Below are 13,185 nucleotides of genomic sequence, written 5' to 3' on the forward strand. Positions count from 1 at the left end.
TCCCTTACAACAGATCGATGGGTGCTCCGGATCATATCCAGAGGATACTCCATTCCATTCATAAACCTTCCCCCCGATGTCCCACTCTGAACCTGTTCATACCCAAGGAAAAGTTCCGGATGGTCACTCTCCAATCAATTCTCCCCCTTCTGCGGGAGAACGACTGGATGTGCTCGTTAGACCTCAAGGATGCGTATTACCACATATTAATGGACAGACGATCCAGGAGGTTCCTCCGCTTCCGGCTCGGAGCCAGTCATTATCAATTCAGGGTTCTTCCATTCTGCCTCACCTCAGCCCCCAGAGTGTTCACCAAGGTCATGGCAGTGGTTGCAGCCCACCTGAGACTCCAGGGCATTCAGGTCTTCCCTTACCTAGACGACTGACTCCTCACCGCGACCAACAGGCATCAGCTCTGTGTGGCGAGAGATTATGCTCTGTCTCTAGCCCACAACCTAAGCATCTCAGTGAACGAGCAGAAATCCTGCCTGTGCCCCACTCAAGCCCTAGAATTCATAGGGGCCAGGTTAGATACATGAATCTCCCGAGTTGTTCTAACGTCAGTCAGGCTGAACAGGTTGTCGTATCAGGTGTTAGCCCTTCTTCGGAGCCCTGCTCCTCCGGCGGAGTTAGTCCTGAGGGCACTGGGGTCTATGTCAGCAGCGATCGGTCTTTCTCTTCATGCCCGTCTGCGAATGCGCATATTACAATGTACCCTTCAAGTCCAATGGTCCCTGTTGATCCACCCGTTATGCATGCCAATACCCCTGAGCAGGGTGTGCAGGGACTCCCTTCAGTGGTGGTTACAGGCACAGGAACTCAGAGAAGGGAGGCCCTTTGTGATTCCCCCAGTCGAAGCCATGTTGACCACGGATGCTTCTTGCTTCGGGTGGGGGGGGGCATTGTTCAGGCAGATCCGTTCAAGGCACGTGGACTTCCCTAGAGACCGCATTGCATATCAATGTCCTAGAGATGAGGGCGGTGCTTTTGGCGTTGCAAGCTCTCCACGACCTTCTTCCCCTAGGGACTATTGCAATCCAGACGGACAACATGTCAGTAGTCTGGTATATAAACAAACAAGGAGGGACCAGATCTTATCCCCTGTGTCGAGAAGCCATGAGAGTGTGGGAATGGGCGATTTCCACCAACCGCTTTCTGATAGCAACGCACATTCCGGGACGGTCCAACATATTAGCGGACAAGCTAAGTTGAGTACTCCTCACTCCATACGAGTGGTCTCTGAATCCGTCTGTTGCTAAGCAGATCTTCCACAAAGGGGGTCAGCCTCGCTGCGATCTTTTCGCTTCTGCTTTAAACACAAAATGCAGCGAGTACTTCGCGATAGTTCCCCCCCAGAGGGGAGACCCCCAGAGACGCTCTAGTCCATGCTTGGCCTCCCAGACTCCTTTATGCTTATCCCCCCCCCCCCACTCATGATGAAATTCATCCAGAAAGCCTGTCGGTTGGGGAGCAGAGTTATCCTCATAGCCCCATTCTGGCCTCGACAGATCTGGTTCTCCTTTCTGCGGTCTCACAGTGTGGCTCCTCCATGGATTCTGGATCCCAGTCCAGACCTAATCTCACATCCAGCACGATGCCATACCCCAAACCTGGTCAATCTCAAACTTGCTGCTTGGTTGATCCAGTTCCATTAATGGCTAGGACTCCCGGTATCTCATCCCCCGTTAAGGCCATTCTGGTGGCAGCTCATAAACCGTCTACCAGAAAACTTTACAACAGTAAATGGAAACGTTTTTCCATCTGGGCCAAAGACAAAGACTTGGACCCATTTACTGTCCCTATTCCGACTATTCTGGACTTCCTTTCCCTGCTTTTTAGGGAGGGAGCAAGTGCCTCCACAGTCAAGGTGCAGTTGGCGGCCATCTCCCATTTTCATGTATGGGACGGCATAGGCTCCTTAGCATCTACAAAGTTGTGCAAAACCTTCTTAAGAGGCGTTTTTCTTTTGAAACCACCTGTTAAGACTGTGGTTCCTGGGATCTCACTCTGGTCTTGCAAGCCTTGACGAGACCACCTTTCGAGCCTGCGGCCTCGGTTCCGTTGAAGTTCTTATCTTGGAAAACGGCTTTCTTGGTGGCTATTACTTCAGCCAAGAGGGTTTCAGAATTACAAGCTCTGTGTATCAAACCTCCGTACCTTATCTTTCACAAGGATAGAGTGTCCCTCAGGACTAATCCGTCTTTCTTGCCTAAGGTGGCTACAGAATCAAATATTAATCAATCATTAAATCTTCCTGTATTTTTTCCAAATTTTCACAACAAAGGCAAATGCACATTGCACAAATTGGATGTACACAGACAACTGCATTTTTACTTGCACAGGACTAGAGAGTTTCGCAAGTCGGACCAGTTGTTTGTTTCTTATGCAAAGTCAGCCATGGGCAAGGCAATTGCTAAAGTGACTGTAGCAAATTGGATCTGTCCGTGCATTATGCTGGGATACACTTCATCTGGTAAGCCAGCTCCGGTTGGCGTCCGTGCTCATTCCACAAGATCTGTAGCTACCTCAACAGCCTTTTGGTCTAGGGTTCCAGTAGACGATATTTGTTCAGCAGCTTCCTGGTCCTCATCTCATATGTTCATTTCTCATTACAAACTGGATATGATTTCCAGGAGTAGGGCTTCTTTTGGCTCCGCGGTGCTTCGGAATATCCTTCCGTAAGGACCACCCAGGTTCTTGTAGGTTAGCTGGGGACTCTGTCCCACAGGTTGCAGATCAAATGAAGTAACTACTTCAGATAAAGAAGTTATGTACTCACCATAACGTTCCATCTGAGTAGATACTTCATTTGTCTGCAACCGACCCCCCCTGCCATCCCCCAAACCTGTCGGGAATTTTTCTGATCATTCGGAGTTGGTGAGGCAAAAAAAACGATCTGAGGTAATGTGGTTGGTAGTAGGGGATTATGGGTAGGGGGAGGAGCTAGGAGCTCTGATCTTGGAGCTTGGAAAGCTGCCGGATCGGATCCGAGGTCGGATCCGACACCCACAGGTTGCAGACAAATGAAGTATCTACTCAGATGGAACGTTATGGTGAGTACATAACTTATTTTTATTCCCCTCCACAAAGGTGTTCCAGCAACAGACCCATAGGTCTGACCAGCATCATCTGTAAGGCCATGTAACATATTATGGCGCTCAAAAATAAACACATAGGTGACCTCCAAATCCTGGATCATACCCAATTCAGCTTCATGAAGGACAGATCCTGCCTGTTAAATCTGGTACATTTCTTTAAAAGTGTTGCCAAGGCCATTGATGAGGGCAAATCTGTGCAAACAGCATACCTCAATTTGGCAAAGCTTTCAACACAATTCCACATTCGGGCATTATGATAAACTTTCCAAACTGAATGTAAACCCCTTTGTTGAAAGATGGGTTGCCAACTGGTTCACAAACTGGACACACACTATCAAAGTGGGTGACTCCACTTCAACCAGGAGACCTGTTGCCAGCCGAGTGCCATAGAGGTAAGTGCTGGGCCCCCTACTGTTTGGTATATACTTCTCAGAAGTTCAGGTCATGACTAAAGGGTTGTGGCTGACCAAGTTTGCAGACGACTGCAAACTAGGTGCAATCACTGAATCCCCAAATTATGTCATTATACTCCAGGATTGTCTCACACAGACCAACGACTGGTGTATTAGTCACAGTCACAGACTGAATGCAGAGAAATGCATCATCATTCCCTTTGGCACAAACAATGTCCCTTCACACTATCAAATCAGTAACAATATCCTAAGTACCTATGAAGTGGTAAGGGACCTAGGATCACAGGTTGACAGCAACCTTAACTTTGACCACCACGTGTCTACCATTGTAAGGAAAGTTTTCCACATCGCTCACTTGATTAGTAAAGGCATTGCCTCGAGAGCAAAACAAGTTATAACCCCCCCCCCCCCATACTTGACAGTTATCCGGCCCATAATTGAGTATAATGCCCCATTTGGTATTTACAGTTCTAAGCCCCTATAACAATTAGAGAGACCTCAGAGGTTTCTAATAAAGAAGATCAAGGGCCTCCAGCTTTTGTCTTACATGTACCAACTAAAATCCCTGTCACTATGCTCCGTATCATATAGACTTCTTAGGGGGAGACTTGCGCCTGGCCTACAGAGCAACCCAAGACCCAAACCTAATGAACTTACTGCATATCTGTAAATCAAATGGGTTCTAGGGCTACCCATTCTAGAGACCTAAATATGGCCTGTGACTTAAATAGGACCTGCTGGAGGGGACAGATTTATCTCCCAGCGACTGCCACATCTTTGGAACAGGCTACCAATTCGTATAAAACAGAGCATCTCTATGACACTGTTCAGGGGGAACCTGGATGAGTGGATGGGGCACCATAAATTCTTGCTGGGGATAGCACCCACAACCCTCCTTGACATGGGTAGTCATCACTAAATGCAGTCTTGTGTATTGACTAAGTACCTGTATGGTATTACATTGGGTTGAAACAGCTGGGCTTAAATTGACCTCTGGGTCGATAACCTAGTAATATCCTATGATCCTATGACTAGAGAGGGAAAGTTAGAGTGGGATGAGGCCAAGACGTTGTTTGAACTGCAGATTAGAGACTGCCTTCCTTACTTCTTGATAGAGTATAGGCAAAGAGAAAGGACTTCAGGAGTCCTAAGTGAAAGATCTCTTCTGGTAGAGTTTTTATTCAAATCTATAAAAGAATATGCTGTTAAAAAAGTGATTAGTATGGCATGTAAAATATTGCATGATAACTGTAAGAATCAACCAGTGTAGGGTAGAAGTGATTGAGAAAAGAGACTGGAGAAGCAATTTACAAAATACCATAGTCCAGAAAGTTTAGGATTTTTGATTGAAAGTGTTTGCATAAGTATTTTTATATCCCAGGCAGACATCAAATATTTTTTCCTCATGCACATAGCAAATTTTAGAGGTGTGATGAGAAAGGAAGTGGCAACTGGGAACATGTTTTTTGGGAGTGTAATGAGTCGGCAGATTAAAAAAATTTCCTACAGAGTACTCTTTCAGAAGTATTTGGGAAGCAAGTGACTGTAACTAAGGAATTTTTTTTTGAGCTAGGGCACTGTAAGGCATTATTAAGTGTAACTGTATTGGCTGATTAAAAAAGAATTACTAGAAAATGGACATCAACAGTATTTGAAGTATTGCATATTGTAAAAGTGATAAAATAACTGGAAATGGGTTCTTTAGAAAAGGGAAGGCGAAAAGTGCAAGAAATAAATGGAATTTGTGAGAACAGTCCATGCTGAATAATGTTCAGGAGAAAGAGTGAGGTTTAAAGGAAGGCAGGAATTGAGCAATTTATGTAATGTTGGACCGAATGACAGTTTTTGTAAAGAAAGAAAATGTATGCAATGTATAATGTATGTAAATGGAAAAATGTTGATATTTATTTTCTTCTCTATTAATATGTGTCTGCCAATGTCTTAAAGGTGTTAAAAAAGAATAGAAAAAAAATGACAACTAAACAGTAATTAGCAGTGTAGAACTAGGAATGATTTTCTATAGCTGAGAGATATCATCCTTTTATAATAGTAGTTTACAGCACAAGCTCTAGATATACACTGGACCAGAAATAAGCTAAATTAAAATCCAGAAAATAGATCTTATTGCATTATGCAGGATGTTGCTACTGTCTCTCCATTGATCCTCTTATTCTGTATGAGAAGATTAACTTTGTTTAAATGTAAAGATTCACTAAACAGAGGAGAGTTGATTTCAGGATGGTTGCATGTAAACACGTGCCTGATGTTGCCATTTTCATTCGTTCCTCAAGTGTTGGGTTTGGATCTGATCCTCAGATCTGACTTGGCCACTTCTTCCAGCTCGTGGAACACTGAAACTCTCACGTTCCTCCTTTTACCCATGATGCCCCAGACATCTAACATACCTCAGATCTCCATGGGTGCCGCATGTGCCCTGACTTTTGCCAACTTGATTTTCACTCACTGGGAGAATTTATAAGTTTTTTTGTCCTCTTATAAGAAAACGTAGGCACTTTTTGGTCACTTTTTTGATGATATTGTTTTTTTTTGGACAGACAATAGAAATAAATTGGATGATTTTTTTCATTATTTAAATTCTACCACTTAATTTTTAAGTTTCACTATAAACTGTTCTTATGATGAAATAAATTGTTTAGATTTAACTAATTATAAGAAGAAAGAGCTAGGATGCTTTGGATCCAATGTTTACAGGACACCTATGTATTCTAATTGTTTACTTAATTTCAGTAGTTGACACCCCATGCATCAAAAGAAGTCACTTGTTAAAGGCCAGTTGGTTAGAATGTCTTAAATGTTTTCTCACCAAGATACATTCAACCAAGGACTTCCGAGATGGCTGCACACTGAGTAACAGGTTGTGTCTAGCTCTCCCAGTGTGAATACAGAAACTCAGCAGAGAAGGCCAGTAGACTTGTGTTCATGGGTAAATTTCAGTAACTGGCTAGTATGTACACTACTTGGGAATAAAGAAACACAGAAGACCTGGAAAAATCAGCTACAAAAGGTGAGGAAGAAGCAGTGACTAGGGAGAGTTCTACACAAAAAGTAATGCAACCTTCAGACTTGACTTCCAGTAACCTACAGGAAGATCTAAGATAACGGCATACAGACCTTGTTAAAATAAACAGAAGACTGGTCGAGTATATCAACACATAAAAACAAAAGGCTGAAACAAATGGAAGAAGCTTTAAACAGATATTCAGATAAGATGATAAAGCTGCAAAAATCAGAGGTCGAAATGAAGAAAAGGCTGACTGAAAGCGAAGAAAGGGAGAATGAAAATTGACTAGAAGAATTGAGTGTATGTTGGAAATAAAGCAGAGAGAGGATTTGGGTGATGGAGAGAACAGTAATAAAACTGGTAACTTAATGTGGGATTACAGTGCAATAATTATATTTGTGAAGTATGAGAAAACAAGAAAATATAGAAATATTGGACTTTTTCAAAATTTGTATGATGTGTGAGGGACTCTAAGGTATATGCCCTACTTCATGTCATTAATGTTTAGAAAAATGCTTTGGGGGGGAAGAGAGAGGAGTACATTAACTGTAAGTAAAGAAACCACTTTCTTTTCTAAATAGTACTGTAGTTTTGGTACATGGTTTTCTTTGCATGCTGTTTCTAAGTGTAATGGGGATTGTAAACAGGTGGTGGTCTTTTTCTCCCCACTTTTCTTTTTCTTCTTCTTCAGTTTTGAGAAATATAGGCAATGTAATGATCAAAAAAGGGGGTGCCTTATTAAAAGGGCATGACAAAGTTCTAATTTTCATTCTTAGAACCACAAAAAAATCAAAGTGATATAATATCCAAACTAAAAAATAGTCACCACCATGTAATTCCAAGCAAAATGGATGTTTTTAAAACACAATTCCCAACAAGACTTACCGCTTTCTCCTGTTTCATACAAGCATCATCAGAGTCATTGTTCTTGGCATTAAGTCTAATTAATATAGTAACAAGACACCAATCAGAACTAAGTAATTAAAAGCAATCACTTTTAAAGAAACATTACACAGGCTGCCTACCATCAGACAATACTTGTATTAAAATATTCACAATACATAGACACCCAAAAAGTAATAAAATAATAAAGAATAATAATAATAAGCTGTGACAATATAATGTGTTAGTGGTTTTTCTGTTTCTCATATCCCTAAGGTGTTCTGACATTCTATCCCGTAACCTACAGGTGGTTTTTCCTACATAGAATGCAGGGCAAGTACCACATACAGCAATGTATACCACAATTTTTATGTTACAATTAGCCCATCCTGGACATTGTATTGTCCTACCATGACCTTCAGTGGTCACATATAGACCCTGATGTATAAATCTACAGAACTTACACATGCCAGATTTAGTCATATGGGGGTAATAAAATTTGTTAGAAACATCTTTATTCTTTACCAAAATTTCTTTCAAATGCCTCCCTCTACTGTAGGTTACCATAGGGCGCTCACCTAACTTGCTTTTCAGTTCACTACTAATGGTTGCGTCCCAGCAGCTGTTAATAAGCATTTTTAATGTCTCAGAATTCTAGTTAAAAGGCAGGACCAATATTTTATTTTGTGATGCAACCTGATGTGCATTCATTTCCGTGCCTGTATTCATTAGTAAAATTGGAGTGTAAATATCCTTTTGTTTTTTACAGATTTCATTTCTCATCTTAATTAATGGCTTAATTAATAGCCTAATTGGGTAGCCCCTATTCAAAAAAAGTCCAAATAACCATTGCTTATTAATAACTGCTGGGACGCAACCATTAGTAGTGAATTGAAAAGCAAGTTAGGTGAGGGCCATATGATAACCTATAGTGGAGGGAGGAATTTGAAAGAAATTTTGGAAAGGAATAAAGACGTTTCCAACAAATTTTATTACTCCTCGATGACTAAATTTGGCATGTGTAGGTTCTGTAGATTTATACATGAGGGTCCATATTTGACCATTGCAGGTCATGGTAGGACAATACAATGTCCAGGACAGGCTAATTGTAACACAAAAATGGTGGCATACATCGCTGTATGTGGTACTTGCATGCATTCTGTGTAGGAAAAACCACCAGTAGTTTGCAGGACAAAATGGTAGGATATCAGAAACAGAAAAAACAGCGAAATATGTGATAACTTTAATAAATATTTCTTTGTTATCGATAGGGTTAAACACAATGACGGGGGTGATGAGAAAACTACACTTGAGGTTAGGGAGACACTATGGCAATTGAGACTAAATGCCACAGTGTCCCCAGGCATTAATGACAACTGTTCCATGGACTTTGTATTGAAACTAAGGGCAACGTGCATCTGATGTTTTTATATGTATTGTTATTTTTTATTATTTTATTACTTTTTGGTGTTTCTATGTATTGTGAATATTTTAATGGTGTGATACTATTAGTTTTTGTACAACTGGTTAAGTCTTATAAGTCTGATGGTAGGCAGCCTGTGTAATATTTCTTTAAAAGTGATTGCTTTTAATTACTTAGTTCTGATTTGGTGTCTTGTTACTATATTAATTAGGCTTAATGCCAAGAACAATGACTCTGATAATGCTTGTATGAAACAGGTTAAAGCTCTAAGTCTTGTTGGGAATTGTGTTTTAATAAACATCCATTTCGCTTGGAATTTGACTTGGTGGTGACTTCATTTTTTCATTCTTGCATAGGGAAATGACTGATTAAGCAAGTAAATGAAAAAGAATATTGAATAACATGAGACATTTTTTTTTCTAGTAATTGCATGTATGTATACTAAGTAACATTTCTGCAGCTGGTCTTCATGTCTCCCTGGAGACGATCTGATAAAGAGAAACTGAAGATAGTCTGTTGTAAGGAGATTGGCTGAGGGAAAAGAAAAAAGAACAAATAAATTGGCTAGGACATAATGTTCCCTGAAAACAATCGGGGGTTTTCCCAGGTGTGACAGCTTTAAAGATGATGATACAAAACCAATTTGACTTGAAGTAAAGTTTTCTCAGTTTTTTTTTAAATGCAATGGGGACATGAATATAAACAGGTACTTTTTTTTCTTTTTCACCCTTCTCTCTTTTTCTTTGTTCAGTTTTAAGAAATGTAGGCACTGCAATGGAAAAAAGAAAATGAGGAGGGGAGGCGATGGGGAGAACGGAAGGGTCTGGTTAAGAGAGTATTACAAAAGAGAAATCAATGTGCTTTTTTCCATGCTTGTATAGGAAAATGACTAAGTTAAAACCCTAGGCATTATCCAGTAAGAAGTTTATTACAAAGCATGCAAATGAAAAAGAATACTGAATATTGTAAGGCTTTATTCTGATAAACAATGTACCCTTAGCAGTTTTGTGTCTGGTTTGCATGTCACTAGAAGACAATTTGATAAAGAGAAATGGCTTGGAGAAAGTTTTTGCTGAAAGCATTCATGTGTTTCTCAACTGGGAGAGCTATAAAGACATACAAAATCATATAGCACTTACTAGTAGCACAGGCTGTAGCATGCATCTTAGCATGACTAACCTTTATTTTTGGTTAACTTTAGCCTGTCTGTGTAGCTATCAACTTATAACCTATGTTCTTATTAGGAAGCAAAAACTTCAATATTTGAAGATGCACATAGTTTTGTGTGTTAATATTAACTTAATAGGTTTTAAGATGGTTTTGTAGGGGGTTTGTTTGTTCTGTTTGAGGGCTTTCAAAAAAGCAGAAAGCTATGTAAGATATGGCATAGGCGCAAATGGCTATGACAAGAAATAGGTGTATAAAAGACCAACCTGCCAAGCAGTATATACATGTAACATAAAAGTTGGAACTAAGCATTTAACAAAAGGCAGTTATACATAAAAGCTGGTAATAATAACTATATAAGAAAATAATGCTTTCTGTAATGTTTTCAGTCTGAATGGTCTTACAGATAAATATAAAAAAGAAAGATTACCGAACTGTATTAAAAAATGTATAGTGGAAATAGCTGTGCTACAGGAGAGACACCTGGAAAAAACTGAATATGTAAATTTGATAAAGAAAAGTTTTCATGATGGTTATTCAGCAGAATATCCGGGACAAAGGAAAAGGGGAGTACTAATTGCAAGAGGAGCTCCAGTAGTGATAGATGAGGGGAAAAAATGATAATACTGGAAGATACATATTACTAATGGGCTTCTGGCTAGGTAGGAGGATTACACTGGCATGCATTTACATCCCCCCTAAAACTGCTGTAATGGAGCTTAAGAAAATTCTGGGAGAAATAATCAGCTTTCAGCAAGGAATATTACTTATAGGTGGAGGCTGGAATGTGGTTTGAAACAGTGACAATGTGTCTGTAGGGCCTAGAAGGGGAAATATAACAAAGGTGAGTAGATTTTTTTCTTTGGCATGGAAGAGGTGAATTCAGTTCTAGGACTAAATTTACATATTACTCACCAAGATACAAGAAATGGGCTAGGTTAGATAGATTTTATATCTCACAGGAACATGTGCATTTAATTGAAGGTCTTGAAACACACCCAATAACTATTTCAGTTTATGTGCCAATAATAACTAAAATAAAAACGCAAGGTAATGAAATAAAAATGAGATACTGTCGCTTTCCCACCTATCGGTTGAAAAGAGAGGAATTCAAGGAATGGGTTTTGGAATTAATTCGGAAGCTACTAGAGAAGACAGAAGTTTCTTCTGAAAACATAGCTAGGGAGTGGGATAAAATTAAAGTGGAGTTTAAAACTAGGGTAGAAATAAAAGAAAGGGAGATATGGTTAAACAGCAACAAGAATTATTTAGAAGGACTGACAAATGTTAAAGTATTGCAAAATAAGTCGGACCTCTCAGAACAAGAAAAGGAGCAACTGCAGAATGCTAAACAGAAAATAAGGGATTACCTCAATAATATGCACGAGTTTCAAAAGATTGCTGTTAAGTCATTGTTTTTTGATAATAATTCTAGAACAGTTATTTGTTTCCTTTTCGGAATCAATTTTAGGCAAACCAGTTTCTAAAGTAACTTTAGCCAAATGGTCGATTGACTGTATTTCTTTTGTTTAAGAAAAAGTGGGCTTGCCTTTACCAAAACCTCCAAAAAAGCCCATTCCCCCATATCTGTGATACTGTCTTCAACCTTTTTGTCTTGAACTTCCATGGATGGTATTGTGGAGCTGCAGCTTGGGGTAATCCTCATACCTTTGCTGCTCATTACAAATTGAATCTGGTCTCTAGGAGAAGAGCAGTCTCTGGCTCAGCTCTACTCAGGAATATCCTTCCTTAGAGTCCTTTCAGGATTGAGGTAGCTGGGGACGCTGTCCCAACAGTTGAACAAATGAAAATTGCATCATCAGATAAAGAGGTTATGTACTTGCAGTAACATTCCATCTGTGTTGTCCATTTTCATTCTTCCTTAACTTCCCTACTACCCACCCCACTCCTTGCTTTACTCTTGGAAAGATCAAAGGATGCTGCAGGAACTGTTGATGTGAAGTTGTTAAATCTCGCCATTTATTCTCACTTATGGGTTCGGAGCCGATCCTCGGCTCCAACACGGCCGATAGCAAAGCTCAAGGTTTGCCAGTAGCTCGAGACCAAGCCCCTTATCCCACAATGCACTGCTGGAATTACCTCGGATCTAGTTTGCCGCCGCAAGAGAGATCTCGGTGATCCAGTTAGCTCGGACCATTTTGACAAATCGCAAGTTTAAAAAAAAAATGTTTCTAGTTTTTTGGCTGATTGTTACTGTTTAGTGTGTTTCTAGTTTAAAATAATATAGTTACGTAGGTTAGTTTTTGTAGAGATCTACCCTGTGTGTAGTTTTTGTTTTCTTGGTGTTAGGCCCTTTCTTGGCCTATTTAGTCTTACTATCTTTAAGTGTTATTAGTTTTCTTAGTGTGGGCTTAGTTAGCCCTGTATTTAGCCTTTACAGGTAGTTTTTTGTGCTGTTCTGTTAAAAGAATGTCGAATGAGATAGAGAAATCTCACCCCAAATCGGGGTTTAAAAAGTCTCCAGATTGTGGACAGAAAATATCCGTTACGGACAGACATGTCCAATGTGTGTATTGTCTGGGGGCTAAACACCTCCAAGACTCCTGTAGTATATGCCATTCCTTTTCATCTAGGGTTCTCTTAGAAAGGAAGAGAAAACTAGTAGATAGGGGGTTACTGCAGCATTCTTTTTCTGAAGTGCTGGGTAGCTAGGAAAGTGCCAGTACTTCGTCAAAGTCTTCTGATTCCAAACAGACCAAGAGGGCAAAGAGATCAGAGGGTACAGGGTCATGGGCTCCACAGCTCTCGGAACCGAGTGTCCCTTTGGTTCAGAGCCAGCTCCCAGTCTTGGAGCTGGTCTTCGAGGTCCCCTCATCTCCTCTGCTCCAGTCAGCACCTTTGGTGCATTCTTCTAAGTCTTCGGTCAGCCTATCTGATTTGGATATGGATCGGCTAGTGCAGAAGCTTTTAAGGGCACCAGGACTTGCTAAATTGTTGTCGGCACCGACCATTTCTTTGGAGCTGAAGACCATTGAGCCGGATTTGACTACTCCTCCTCTGAGCCGTACTGGACCCTCGGAGCTGAAGGAGCCGGAACCGATGATTGTCGAACCCTTGGAACCGAGACCCGCACCGGTGTTATCGGTTCCATCTACTCGGGCATCCTTGGCACCAACCGAGGATGCTAGGGGCCGATGCTATCCTGTCGGTTCCGGGGAG

At 40.6% G+C, this 13,185-nt stretch overlaps 1 protein-coding gene across 1 annotated transcript in view; it reads left to right on the forward strand.

Moving 5' to 3' along the window:
• Positions 1 to 13,185, forward strand: part of ERI3 (ERI1 exoribonuclease family member 3) — a 3,093,638-nt gene that overhangs the window by 775,099 nt on the left and 2,305,354 nt on the right. The gene's annotated exons all lie outside the window — the stretch shown is intronic.

The sequence above is a fragment of the Protopterus annectens genome, chromosome 10.part0 (genome assembly GCF_019279795.1).
Source record: "Protopterus annectens isolate FY-2018-M chromosome 10.part0, PAN1.0, whole genome shotgun sequence".
NCBI lineage: Eukaryota > Metazoa > Chordata > Ceratodontiformes > Protopteridae > Protopterus > Protopterus annectens.